The sequence below is a fragment of the Neopsephotus bourkii genome, unplaced genomic scaffold (assembly GCF_033783945.1).
Source record: "Neopsephotus bourkii isolate Nb327-2 ecotype Australia unplaced genomic scaffold, CSIRO-AGI_Nbou_v1 NB_234, whole genome shotgun sequence".
Classification (NCBI taxonomy): Eukaryota; Metazoa; Chordata; class Aves; order Psittaciformes; family Psittacidae; genus Neopsephotus; species Neopsephotus bourkii.
The window spans coordinates 10575304-10588072 of NW_026900744.1; the positions used below are offsets into that span (position 1 = coordinate 10575304).

The following is a 12769-nucleotide window of genomic DNA, read 5'->3' on the forward strand; positions in this document are numbered from 1 at the left end:
ACCGAGTTCAATAGCAAAGAGTCTCCATCAACCAGCTGTCACAACAGTGTTGCCACAGCTCTGCTCCCCAGGCTAGAAGCCAACAGTCCTTAGACTTTACATGATTGCTATTCTTAATAATTCGATCAAATGAGAGCTGTCATAAACTTAAGGCTACTTACAGCATTCCCCTTTCATTGTACCCAAGACTGGTAGCCTCCATTTTAGCTGTTGCTGAGAAGGCATAAACAGCAGTGGAAAGAGGGAGGGAAACAGTTGTACCATACATTACAAGCACCTAAATAGCCAGGTTGTGGCTGTGTAATGGACAGTACACACTTACTTCAGTGGTGTAGCAATAAAAAGGCTGCAGTGCCAGTTCTCTCTTTTTTTTTTTTTGTTTTTTGACTGTAAACAGCTTTAATTTAGTTTTGCTTTCATTGTGTAACTCCTATATTTGCATATCCTGGCATTCCTGCTACACACATTACGTAACATGGCAGACTCACTGTTTCCCGCAAGAGACTGAGAATTGACAAGGTAAGCCATACAGAGGGTTTGTAACTTTTGGGCTTACTGTGCAAAGGCAAGACCAGACACCACTTACTCAACCTTGTACGCCTTCACAGCAGGCACTGTGATCAATTGTGGGTGTGAAATACTAATTTTTGCGTATTTTATATATATATATATATATGTAGGTTTTAATTTAAAAAATGGCTGTTCTTTTTTAAAATGCCCTATGCTCAAGGAGTATCTGCCTGTCCCAGTGCCTCTGTGCTGCCTTTGCTGCCCATGGTGACCCTTTTGACTGGACAGACCCTCTTCTGCAAAAGGGGACATGTGGCACCGCTCTGTGATTTCAGGGGGACCTGCCCAGCAGAGCTGATTCTGCAAAAGCAGAAGTCTTCTTGGACCCTGGTATGGAGAGGGGATAAAGCTGGTCTCTCATCTGGAGACCCAGAGTCTCTCCTCGTCAGTGTGCAGGTATGGCTATTTGACCCTTGGGCTGTGTTCTAGATAGACTAAATGAGAGCACGTATTATACATGAAAATTGTTTGCTGAGGCAGTAGGAGAGGCCAAGGCAGACATTATTAATCTACTAAACATTACTGTACTGCAGCCAAGTTTGTAACAAGCACAACAGTAGGGATTGTTGTTTGGTATAAATTGCCTTGTAATCACTTCCACAAGCCGAGACTCCGTCCCAGCAGGCCCGACAAGCTCGCAAGAGGCAGGAAATGCAAATACAGCCTCTCGAAATACATGCCTGCCACTCACTCACCCACTGGGAGCCTCCTACCCTCAGCACAGCCACTGTTACCCCAGAGAGAGGGCAGAACCCTGTCTCCTGTCACTGCTCAAAACCCCTGCCAATGATTGTTCTATAAACCCCTGTATCCCCGAGGATGCTTCTGTAACACTGGGAATTGTGGATCGTTAGGGTAGCGGTTTGCTGTGTTGCAACAGTGCAATTTTACACAGACTTAATGCAAGAGATCAGAGGCTCAGACATGGCCTCCCTGGAGGAAAAGCTAAAAAAAAGGAAAAAAAAGATAAAATTTGAAGGCGTAAGAACTTGCACTGTGTAAAGTTTAACTCCAGAGCAGTTACAATACTGCAAAACAGTCAGAGGCTTTGCAATCTGAGCCCACTTCAACAGGCAGCATTTAAGGTGGGATTGGTTCTGGTATCTCCACAATGACTGAAAATCTAGAGAGCCGTCATGGTGAGAGCGGTGAGCAACAGACTGGAGAATTTCTCAAGGACACGTGGGGCTCCATGCCAGCTGCCCACCAGCAAGTCCAGGGAAGCTCTGAGAGTAACTTCTCTGACTGAGCTGGAACCTTTCCTTCTCCAAGGCATGGAGCCTGGCACTCGGAGCTGTCACGGAGCTCTGCAGGTGTACGTCTGAATGAAGTCTGCTCCAGAGTGTGCTAGATTGCACTTTTAGAAGTACACAAGTCCTTCAAAGCCCAACAGGTTTTGACTGATTCACTGTCAGTAGCGCCCATTCTTCCAGCCATCCTTACAGACCACAGCCCCACTCCCCTCTCAGCACACTGTGTGTAGTTTTCTGTTCCACAATGGGAAGCTTGCAGTGAACACACCTAATGCAACCGCCTGTGTCAAACAGGGCTTCCTCTGCTTGCCTGCGGCATGAAGGGAGAGGGTTATTTTTGCGAACACATACGGGCCTCTCTCATCTCTCTCTCCTGTTTAAATATATACAGTCCTGACAGTAATGAAACACTCAGGAACATCACTGTGAGAATTTGTTTTAATGTATCAAAGCATCCTTGCTGTTATTAGCATAGTCACCTAATTATCCCCAGAGAAACATACGCCCATATGTTAACACCCATAAATCATTATGTGGATCTCTTTTATACCTTTATTTTCAGTCTCTGGGAAGATACATCACTGGGCACTTAGCATAGTAATTGCTTCAGAGCATATGAGCTGCCTATGCCCTGGGTAAAATGTTCGGGACACAGAGTGGTGCTGGCAGTGTCTTCTGAAAGCTCACCGTAACCCAAAGCCTAACTGTGCTCAGAGTGTGATGCAGGAATATGATGTGCCAATTTAATTTCACAAGAGATTTCTTAAAGACAGGGGTTTAAAGATGGGAGTGGGGATGAACACAAATACACGCTAGGCAAAGCATGGGTAAAACCCTCATTTAGCATGGAATAAATTCTTCATAGCACAAGGATGACAGCCTGATCTGAAATGTGAAGCTAGGATATCAATATCAGTGTTTCCTAGATACCCTGACAGCCTAAGTATTTTAGCCATATCTGACACATCTCTACTGACATTGGAGATAACAGTTTAAAGGCTTCATTTGCTGAATTTTCTCATAATCCTCATGAATTTGGTGCAAATACAGTAACAGAAGCTGCACATAAACTCAGAATTCAGTTGTAGCACTTTCAGATCTTTGCCTTGGGCAGATGCTAGCTCATAATATGTTCATTGTATACTTATCTTCATGCTTTTAAGTGATTTATCCCAGTATTGAGTATGCTATTCTATGCATATTTGATACGTTCATTTTACTCAAACTATTGAATACAGAACATTAGGACTTGGAAAAACTGTATCTTGCTTTTTATAAACAGCTGCGTTACAATTCCATTGGAATGATTTTCAGTAAATCCTCCTGATTTTATTTTTTATCAGTTGAGTTTGTTTGCCATTTCTACACAAGGTATTCTGGTGAGTACTCTGATTCTGCTGTAAGAGGGATAAAAGGAAGGAACATTCTTCCCCTCCTCTGATCACTGCAGTCTAGGAACTGAAAACCAATACTCAGATATTCAGAGCTCTGCTGGAGCAGAGCGTGTTATTTGATGTTGCCTGCTCGAGTGCTGACAATTGCTACAAGCAGTTCGCTGTAGTACACTTGTACTAGCGTTGCCTAATTTATTAATCATAGAAATTTTGTATGCAAATTAGCTACACAGTTGTGCATCATCATACAATAACCCCAAAATCTGTCTTCACATGTATTAGTGCCCGCAATTAAACATGTCGTATTACAGCAGTAAAGGGTTTTCCCATTGCATTCCAAAACCTGCCAAAAAGTCACTAAAAACCATTATCAGTAAGTGTTTTCTTTTTGTTCCTTACTTCTGGCTTTGTAAAGTGTGGGAGTATTTAGGTCCAAGGCTGTTTTGTGCCTTTTTCCAGGTTTCGTTTTTGGGCTAAGTGTCTGTCAGACAATAATCAGTGTTTCTCTTGCTGTAGTGCAATCTAAACAAGTATTTTTGCACTGGGATGAGTATGCCCATCACCACTGTCCACCACTTCATGCTGAGAATTCAAAATGCCCATTTCAGGAAGTTTCCTTCCCTGCTGTCAGTGGCTTCATTTCACATACTGACCATGTAAATCCTAGGCATTGTGCAAAATGGAATCTGCACCTTTTCCTCTCTTGTTTTATTTCATGTACGTCAAGGTGAGAATGAGGGGACTGATAATTTTGCGTGGGACATTTTGCAAAGGAAGACCATTGAAGAAATGCTGCACAGCAATTAGAGACAATTAGTACAGTTGTGCTCCTAGCTGCCCACCAACCTGCCTTTTTATCGCCACAAGACTTGAAGAACCAGAGAAACAGGAGCAAAGACAGAACTGGAGCAGGAGAAATGGAGAAGAGGGAACAACACATCTGAATGCGAGTGAGAAGAAAAAAGCAAGGGAAGAGCAAAAGGAGCATTAGGATGGGCAACACCAGGAAGGAAAGAGACCTGCAGTTTGGTGACAGAGAACCATTAGGAGTTAACTGTGCAGAACTACAGTTAATAGGATGTTTCATTTACTATGATAATTATTTAATATTAATCCATGTTACAGATATAGTCTCCATAGGCTATGCCTCAGAGAGATAAAAATGAAAGGCCTAAGTGGCTTAGTCAAGTATTAGAAAACCCCAACAAACCAGCACCTGACGAGAAAGTCACTACATGCCTATGTACAAGCCTACAAGAGGTGGAGCAAACTAAAGTCAAAAGCATTTACTATGTAAAAGTAGGTGGGAGAAATTTGTAAGCTAAGCTAACTAGTTTGAACCACACATATTTGAACATTAGCTTTTCAAAAAGGGAGCTACTATTAAGGTTTAAAGTCAATACAAAAATACAATGGAAAAGAGACATGCAAAATATCCACAAGCGTAACTGCAGATCATTTCACTACAAATGATGACGCTAAAGCTAGCTTCATTCATTCTTGTGGCATTGAGAGAACTGGAGGCAAAAAAAGTAAGTACAGATACAAAAGAACAAACATAAACAGTGCTAAGCAAATTGGTGCCTTTAACAGTTTGCTCTTGAGATTATTACTACAGACATACCTGCAACATAAAGCCTTTTATTCTTAGGTAAAAATCAAGCTTAGTTTAGAAACCTCCCCAGTTTTATACTATTTTTGGTTTCATCTCTGATGCAGCACTAAGCAAATCATCACCAGTCTAACATAGTTGTTCCTCACTGCACTGAGTCAAAATCAGCAAGCATTCCTAAATACTACTTACTGTCACTTGGCTCATGGTGGCCTGCTGTTTTGTCACCTCCAGGTCTTGGATCCCACAGAGGAGTAATGGCAGTATAGAAGCTGTAGCTCTATAAAAACTGTCATCTTAATATCAGAGGAGGAGCTAGGCATAAGGGGTTGGCTTCAGAAATGTAAATATTTCATAATTAATTTAGTAACCTGGCTTTTGTTCCCCCCTCCAGGCAAAGCTTTAATAAAGGAATAGGTCTTCTGCAACAAAGGAAACAACAGCAAAAATAGAGACAAGGACACATCCTAACCCCATTAATATCAGTGGAAATTTGCCTTCATCTTCAGTGGGAATTTGCCTTCATCTTCAGTGGGATCAGAACTTCAAAGACATGGGAATCACCCCTAAAACCTGAAGGATAAAATCAGAACCTTTCGTGGTCTATGACACAAACTGTATTTAGAGGATGGTAGTGTAGTCCCAACACTGTCAAAATGTCCCCAGCAGGAGTTTCACCTCCTTGGCTTGGCCACAGCCTTGTCCCTGGTGCTCCAGGGTGGCTGTTAGGATGGACATCAGAGCAGCTACATGTGTGGGCAGTTTCTTTGGCACAAGAACCTCTCTGAAGCAGGGCCATGCAGGAGGTGGGCAGAGAGGAACCTTCTCATGGTGAACTCTGTCTCTTTTGCTGTTCATGGCTTTATTTTCAGTGCTCAAATAAGGAAGAAGTTATATCCCTTATATAGGTGTTATTTTACATCTCAGTCATTTAAGGTGTTCTTTTGAAGCCTGTCTGTGGCAGAATGAAGACTGAATGCTGCATCTCCCCAGTCCTGTCTTGTGTTACTGTCTTCTCCAGGGAGATTCAAGATCTTTCTCGGGACTAAGAACATGTCCTGGGTGCACTCTGCCTGCTAAATGCTGTGAAAAACCAACATGTGAAAGCGAAGATGAGGGAACTCATTCCCAAGCATCTCTGCAGGTCTTGCTTTGGTACTGCAAAGTAGAAATTCTGCTAACAGCATTAGTAGTTTCCCCTCTCTTCCCTTTGGATGACTCCTTATGCTTCTTCCAGTCCTCAGATTGCATAATAAAACACACTATCAAGTCACTGTATGACAATGTACATAAGGTACGTTGAGAGGTTGTTTTTAAGGGTAAAAGCCATCTGCCCCACAAACACCCAGCTCCTCAGAGTCCTATTTTAGCTCCTTAAAGAAAAGCCCCCCTCTGTTCTTCCTAACCGATCAGCAAGATCAGTCTGACAGCACAGACTCTTCCAAATAAACCAAACTCCAAACCATGGTAGGTGTTTTGGGAAAATGTTCTTCCCCAATGAAGGCTTCCTCAGTAATTTCAAATTATATCCCATATGGGATCCGCACCACTGGTGCACTGCAGGTCACGTCAAGAAGAAAATTACAAACGTTTTCAGAAAAGCCCCTTTAAAAGAAATGTGTTTACTGTGCTAATATGCCTGTGTACTACGTGGCAGTGATTTGCAGTCCCTGGGTGTAGAGAGGTCTATGGGCAACCTTGAAGAAAGCCACAAAATACAAGTTCACACATATTTTCTGTACATTAAACTTAAGGAAGCCTGTGCCTCTACTGGAAAGCTATAGGAAAAATTCAAAACCTGTGCTTTTTGCAAGTCAGATCTCATGTTATGTCAAAAGATACAACTGGGGACTTGGGTTGTGGGGTTTTGTTTTTTTTTGAGAGAGTGAGCCCTGCTCAGGATCTTGCAGGAACAGAGAATTTAGGGTTTCAATATTTTCTTCAATAAAACACAGTATTCTTTAGCGCTAAATTCCTTTGGTGTCTAGTGGCCTCATTTTTAACAATCAGTGTGTATACAATCAGTTTAAGAAATGAGGAATGAGGTGTGTGGTTTGGCTTCTTTGAAAATCATATAATAATGCTATCTGTGGGCTTAGCTAAAATGACTGACAGCTAGACAGGTAGTGCAATAAAGATGAAACACAGCATTGCAGATAAGCAACTAATCTTTTCCTGGCCCCCATCTTGGCTGGATATATGAGCCCAGCACATCGTGGGATCAAGTGACACCCTACAACATAGTGCTACTGAGCACAACCAAGTTGATTAGATTAGTTAAACCCATGTGGCAAGGGCACAGTGAAACCAAGTAGCTTCATGGCCCTTACCACGTATATCATCAGCACAGTATCTTTCCTAAGCAAGGGAAATTTTTAAGGGTAACAGCATCTGAAGTAACTTAGTGTAATTTAAATGAGTATTGTATGAAGCATGACAATGAGATCAGCCGAGTAAAAAACTCGAAAAGCTGAACTCTGGACAAAGTCACAAATGCACTGCACACAGCAATACGTGTTTGTGCAAAGTATTCAGGAAAAGAGAAGTAAGTTTCTTCTGAGGATGTAGGTGTGGCTACCGCAGTGTCCCAAAGAGATTAAAACAAATCCTGTTGATGCTGTGTTCTTGCGTTTGAAGTAGTAATTAGAGTCTGGCGTCAAGTCTGAATGATAACTATTACTTTCTTCACGCAGATTTTCTAAGCTTGAGAGACCAGTTTTCAAAAGCTCTCTAGCAAAGCAATTATGTAACCAGTGTTGCGCCATCAGAAGAAACTGTTAAAGGATGGTCAGAAATACTGAAGGTGAGTCTTGGTTTTCCAGTACCTTCCCAGGACTGGGCTTTCAAAAGGAAAGTCAGCTTTTCTGGCAGCAATATCTCATAATTACAACTGGAAATTATGCAATTGGCAAGGTCTTGGACCTAATTCATTCAAAGGCCCAAGCCTTTACAATGTAGACGCTTTTTGCCAATATTCTCTGTTCTAACTCATGGTTTTGTTATTAAAGGGAAAAAAAAATAACCTAGGCTATTTTTTTGGCTGCTGATACAGTTTGTATCTGTTACTGCTTCGGATTTTGTGGTGTGGGTACCCCCAGAAGGAGGTTGTCAATGCAGATGCCCAGAGTCTGCCAAATGACTGGCTTTCTACGCAGCTTGGCCATCAGCCTCCATTGCAGGGATTACATGCCCCAGCTTACTTCACCATAACTACATCTACATTTTGTGGTTTGCTTGTTTGTTTGTTTCTTCTTTAGGCTTATTAAAAACAACTCTTGGCCTGAACAGAAAGCACTTTTACCAGAACACATATTTGGATTCCTTTATTCCAAACTCCCATAGCACTAAGTCTCAGATGGCTTAATACTGAAAAAGATTCTAGTAAGTCTTGTATATGGGTGTATGAGCATGCTATATATAAAGAAAAACTTATAACTGAAGAGATTCAGTAATGTACAATAAAGCATTTCAAAATGAGGAAATATAGAACTACATTTGCCTGTGCAACTTTGACTTGGCTATCCTTTACAACTGGAACATCTTTCACGTTGTGTACAAAATCTACAGATAATGGGTAGGGGTTTTGCTGGGGTTTATTCCTTTTTATTAAGTGTAAGTCTTCAGGTGTTACTTATTGCTCATTAGCAGCTCTGTCCCAAGAGCTCATTCTGTCATGGGAGTTTTATATGTTTAGCTCCCTGAAGCATTATGGTTCTCATGTTTGGTCTAGTATGTGTAGTAGTGGTACAAGTAAGATGTATGCCTATGGGTGGAGGAATAAATAGTATTTACCAGTAACAGACTCAAACAGTTCATTTCCTTCCTTCTGCGGGTTCCCTTCTGGTATACTGTAACAAGTTCTGCCCCTAAACAATTTTTTTCTTACTTTAATATATTATTAGTCACAAGATTATCCTGGCTTCATGCTAAGCCTTTACCTAGTAACAAAGCTTTTCTTAAAACCTGTTGAAATGCTTTTCATCCCAAGTACATAGTTTGGTTTCTGCTACACAGTCCTCTGCTAGCACTATACATATGTAAACATCTTTTCCAAATCACAGTAGCTCAGTTTGAGAATACACTGGAATATCCAGTAGCACTGAAGTTTTAAGTGGTGACTGCTAAAAATTCTTGGAAACGTGAGAAGTATTTAAAGGCCAGATGGTTCAGGAAGCTAACAGGAGATTAACTGGCAACAAAATGTGGGACAACAGAAGGAAAGAAGAGGGTTATCTTCTGCAGCTTGCTTTTTTAAATAAGAAAAATGAAACAATTTGTGAATGCAAATATGAGTGGAAATCACTTTTCAAAGAGTTTTGAACTGCAGAAAGTTGTGGAGTGCCTGCCTCTTCCTAAAGTAGGATAATACCTAGAAACACAACCAGTATATGAGGGTACTAGACTGACATCTTGCCTGAAGCAACAGAATTACCTTATTTAATATCTGCCAACAGGCAAAATAAAATGAAAGATCTTGAGCCCAAAGGAAAGCAAATTGTTGTGTCCCCAAAAGTAAGGACTGCTTCCTCATGAGGTGGTACTAAGGACAGGCTGCTTTCCATGCAAAGCTGGCATAATGCACAGAGAAACAACAGCATGGCCAGTGGATGTGGTTCATTCTTGTCAGGGTGACAGTCTGTTCCCAGAACTACCAAGCAAAGTACAGCTGAATGAACAAGTGAGAACAAAATTTTAAATATCAGCCTCAGCCTGTATAAACCCCTAGAAAAGGATACATTTAGTTGTAAAAAAAAATCTAGAAGGACATGCTAAAAATCCTCAGCAGAGACCTGCAAAGAGACTACAATCATCTGAGCAGTATATTCTAGTTAAGTTTTTAAAAGTACAACAGAACTTGGTCTTGATTAATACCTTGTGTGCAGTTTTGTTGGGATCTCCAGCAATGCCATTGCTCCATCTCTCAATGATTCTGTGGTTAGCATCGTATCAACAATATCAACCCTGCAGGTGGTGTAACAAGATAATGATGCAATCCTTAGGGATGAAGGTGGAGGTGCTGGTAGGATGACAAAGTCCCACCACCCAGATACAGTAAGAAATAATTGAGATCAGGTAAGGCTGCAGTCAAACATGAAACATTAAAAATGCTGTTCATTAACAATCACAGAAGCCATTAAAATGAATTTATAAATTATTTAATTAACAAACTAGAAATACTGAAGTGACCTGTGTGATCTGCTAGTCTGACGTCCTGTGTAATGGAGAGCAGGTTTCCTTGAACCAGTTCCTGTTTGAACTAGATTGTATCATTTTAAGGGGGAAACATCACATCTTGATATAAATATCATCAGCAAAGTTACCATAATTCTTGGTAACCCCCTCAATGGTGACTTCTGGGTAGCTACAAATTAAGATTGCATGTCTTCGATCTTTGTCTGCCAAAGGTAAGCCATGTGTTTTGAAATGGATATTTAGCACATAGAAGGATATGTAAAAGGCCTCCATTAACTTTCTCTTTGATAAGGTAAATAGGTGGAAATCCTTGAGCCCTACACTAGAAGGAGAGCATCTTAATCCTTTCATCACACCTTATGTCTATTCTATGAAATCCCTCTAATTTTTCATCACTCTTTTTGAATTTAGGACATGAACCCTATCTACAGCATCCCACTTTGCCTTGCATCACTGCCAGGTACAGAAGTATGAACTTCTTTGTTCCTTCTCAGTATTTAATGGCTTGGGCAATCAAGAGCTAAATTCCCTATTCTAGTCACCACATCAGAGAAGTAGTGACTATGGTCTCCAACTCCAACTCCAGTCCCAGGAGAGGACTCCCTGTGAGATTTGCTGGGCCATTGTTCTTCTTTCTAGAATAGAAGTTATGCTTATGTATCCATAAAAGGCAAAAATGCTTTCACACTAATTCTGTAGAAGAATAAGGCACAAAGGGACTTACAGGAAGTTACCATGAAGTATTTGTGAAGAAGGAATCTGAGGACAGGACGGGTCTCCTGAGTCCTGTACTGGCACTAATACTGCACATTTACATCTGAAGTAGGATTGCAGAGGCAAACAGGATGCATTGTCAGCTAGTGGATACGATCCCAATATCAGACTGAATGCTATAATTTCTTTCCAGATTTGAAACTCTACTGGTGAAACAAAAAAATAGGGCTTGAACCATTTAGCCTAACTCTCCTGCCAAAGGCAATCATTTGTATCTTCCCTTTCACAGGTAATCCCTCACAAACTTCGGAAACAAAGTATTTTCCCAGCAGGAGGAAAATACAATCAAATGGAAAATATAGACGAAAAAAATAGTATCTTAGCTAATTCTTCCCTGTCATTTCATACACTAACTTTTACTGAATTGGTGCTTTTGATTCTGTCCTCTTTCCACTACTTCAGGAGCAGAGATATCTTTTGGCATCAGTCTGTGTTGGGTAGAGCACCAAACTTGCTGAGCTCTGTAGACCAAACAAAAGACTTACTCTACTAAAAGGTCTAACTCAAAACTGGATTTCATGATTTTCTCTCCAATCAGTTCAGCTGTGTGCACCAGACATCATTGCTCTGATGAATTTCTGCTGTAAGATGCCAAAATCTAGGCCAGAGCTAGGAATAGTTCTTGGGAAGCTCTCTGGATTTCCTGGAGGGCAAGGTGTGACTCTGTATGTGGGAGGTAAACGCCAGTGATTTTCTGTTACTAGTAATTAGGTACTGCTTGAGTTTCATTAGTAAGAGCTACATATGCATACTGGAAAAAAAGAGTTTACCTGACACTGGATTATTATATGTTGCCAGCTAAGTGTCTTACAGTGCTCATTACCTTTGCTGTTTTGTGATTAGCACTTACAAACATCCAAAAGCTTGTTCATATTTTATCAACACATAAAAAAATTTCTGCCACTTAGAGTTTATATATAAAAGAGAAGGAAATCTCCTGGTAAATCTCAAAATTATGCCACCGATCTGTCTAATATTTTGGAACTGCTTCTTGCATTACTGTGTATTTTTATTGGCTTTAGTGATTTTGCTTTTGATGTTGGTTATGAACACTACCAAATACAGAAATATGCTCTCCAGAAAGTGAACACCCAGCATGGAAATATCAGTCCTAAAAATTCTGATAACCCAGTGAGGAAAGGAAACAGAATCTCATGAGGGAAAAGATTCTGTGTAGCCTCAAATAAAAGAGATACTGCGATTTTCCAGTGATTATTTATCAAAATTTAGCAATACAAACATGAAAAAACACCATGTAAAAGAGCTAAAAATGTCTGTTACATTGAATTATTTTAAAAATCCATTCATTTCAGTGTCTAACCACATACTATTTGAGTATTACGGCAGATATTCTGAAATTCTTATAAAACATTTTAAAGGTTTGGGATTTTTCTCCATTTTGATGTTTCATAGCATCACAGGTTTCCAGGTGAGAAGAAAGCCCCCTGATTCTCCAGCCTGACCTTTTGCATGGTACAGGTGACAACTGGATCAAGTGATGTCTATATAATTTCTGGAAGAGCCAGAACACTTCCTTTGGAAAAATCCACCTTCTTGAGCTAAAGATTTCAGGTAACAAGGCGTATTTTTTTTTTTTTTTTAATTCCTTATTTTTTATTCCAGTGTAGTCAGTCTGAGGTGGGTTTTTGTTTGTTTTAGTGTTTGGGGGTTTTTTAATTAAAAAAGAAAGTCTCTTGAGCCAGCTTTCAAGTGCTACATCCTTTAAAGGTTTGTCTGTTAAACTGAAGATGTCTGTTATTACAATTATTCTCTTTATTTATATAATTCCAGGTGAGTTAGCTCTTATGTGATTAATTGACGGACTAAAGAGATTAAGCTTTTAAAGTCTCTTCTGTAAGAAGGGTTTCAAGATCCCAAATCAACCGTATAGTTCTGCTTAACCAGTTCTGCAATTTTTGTCTCGGCATCAGGTCAAGACATACTGCTCCACTGACAAAATCCCTGTTGCTACA

General features: G+C 40.3%; 1 long non-coding RNA gene across 1 annotated transcript; it reads left to right on the forward strand.

The window, feature by feature from the left end:
- Positions 1-7003: 7003 nt before the first annotated feature.
- Positions 7004-12378, forward strand: LOC133207652 (uncharacterized). The gene is made up of 3 exons (XR_009724108.1): positions 7004-7632; positions 8087-8210; positions 12210-12378. It is a non-coding gene; the product is annotated as an uncharacterized LOC133207652 (long non-coding RNA).
- Positions 12379-12769: the final 391 nt, after the last annotated feature.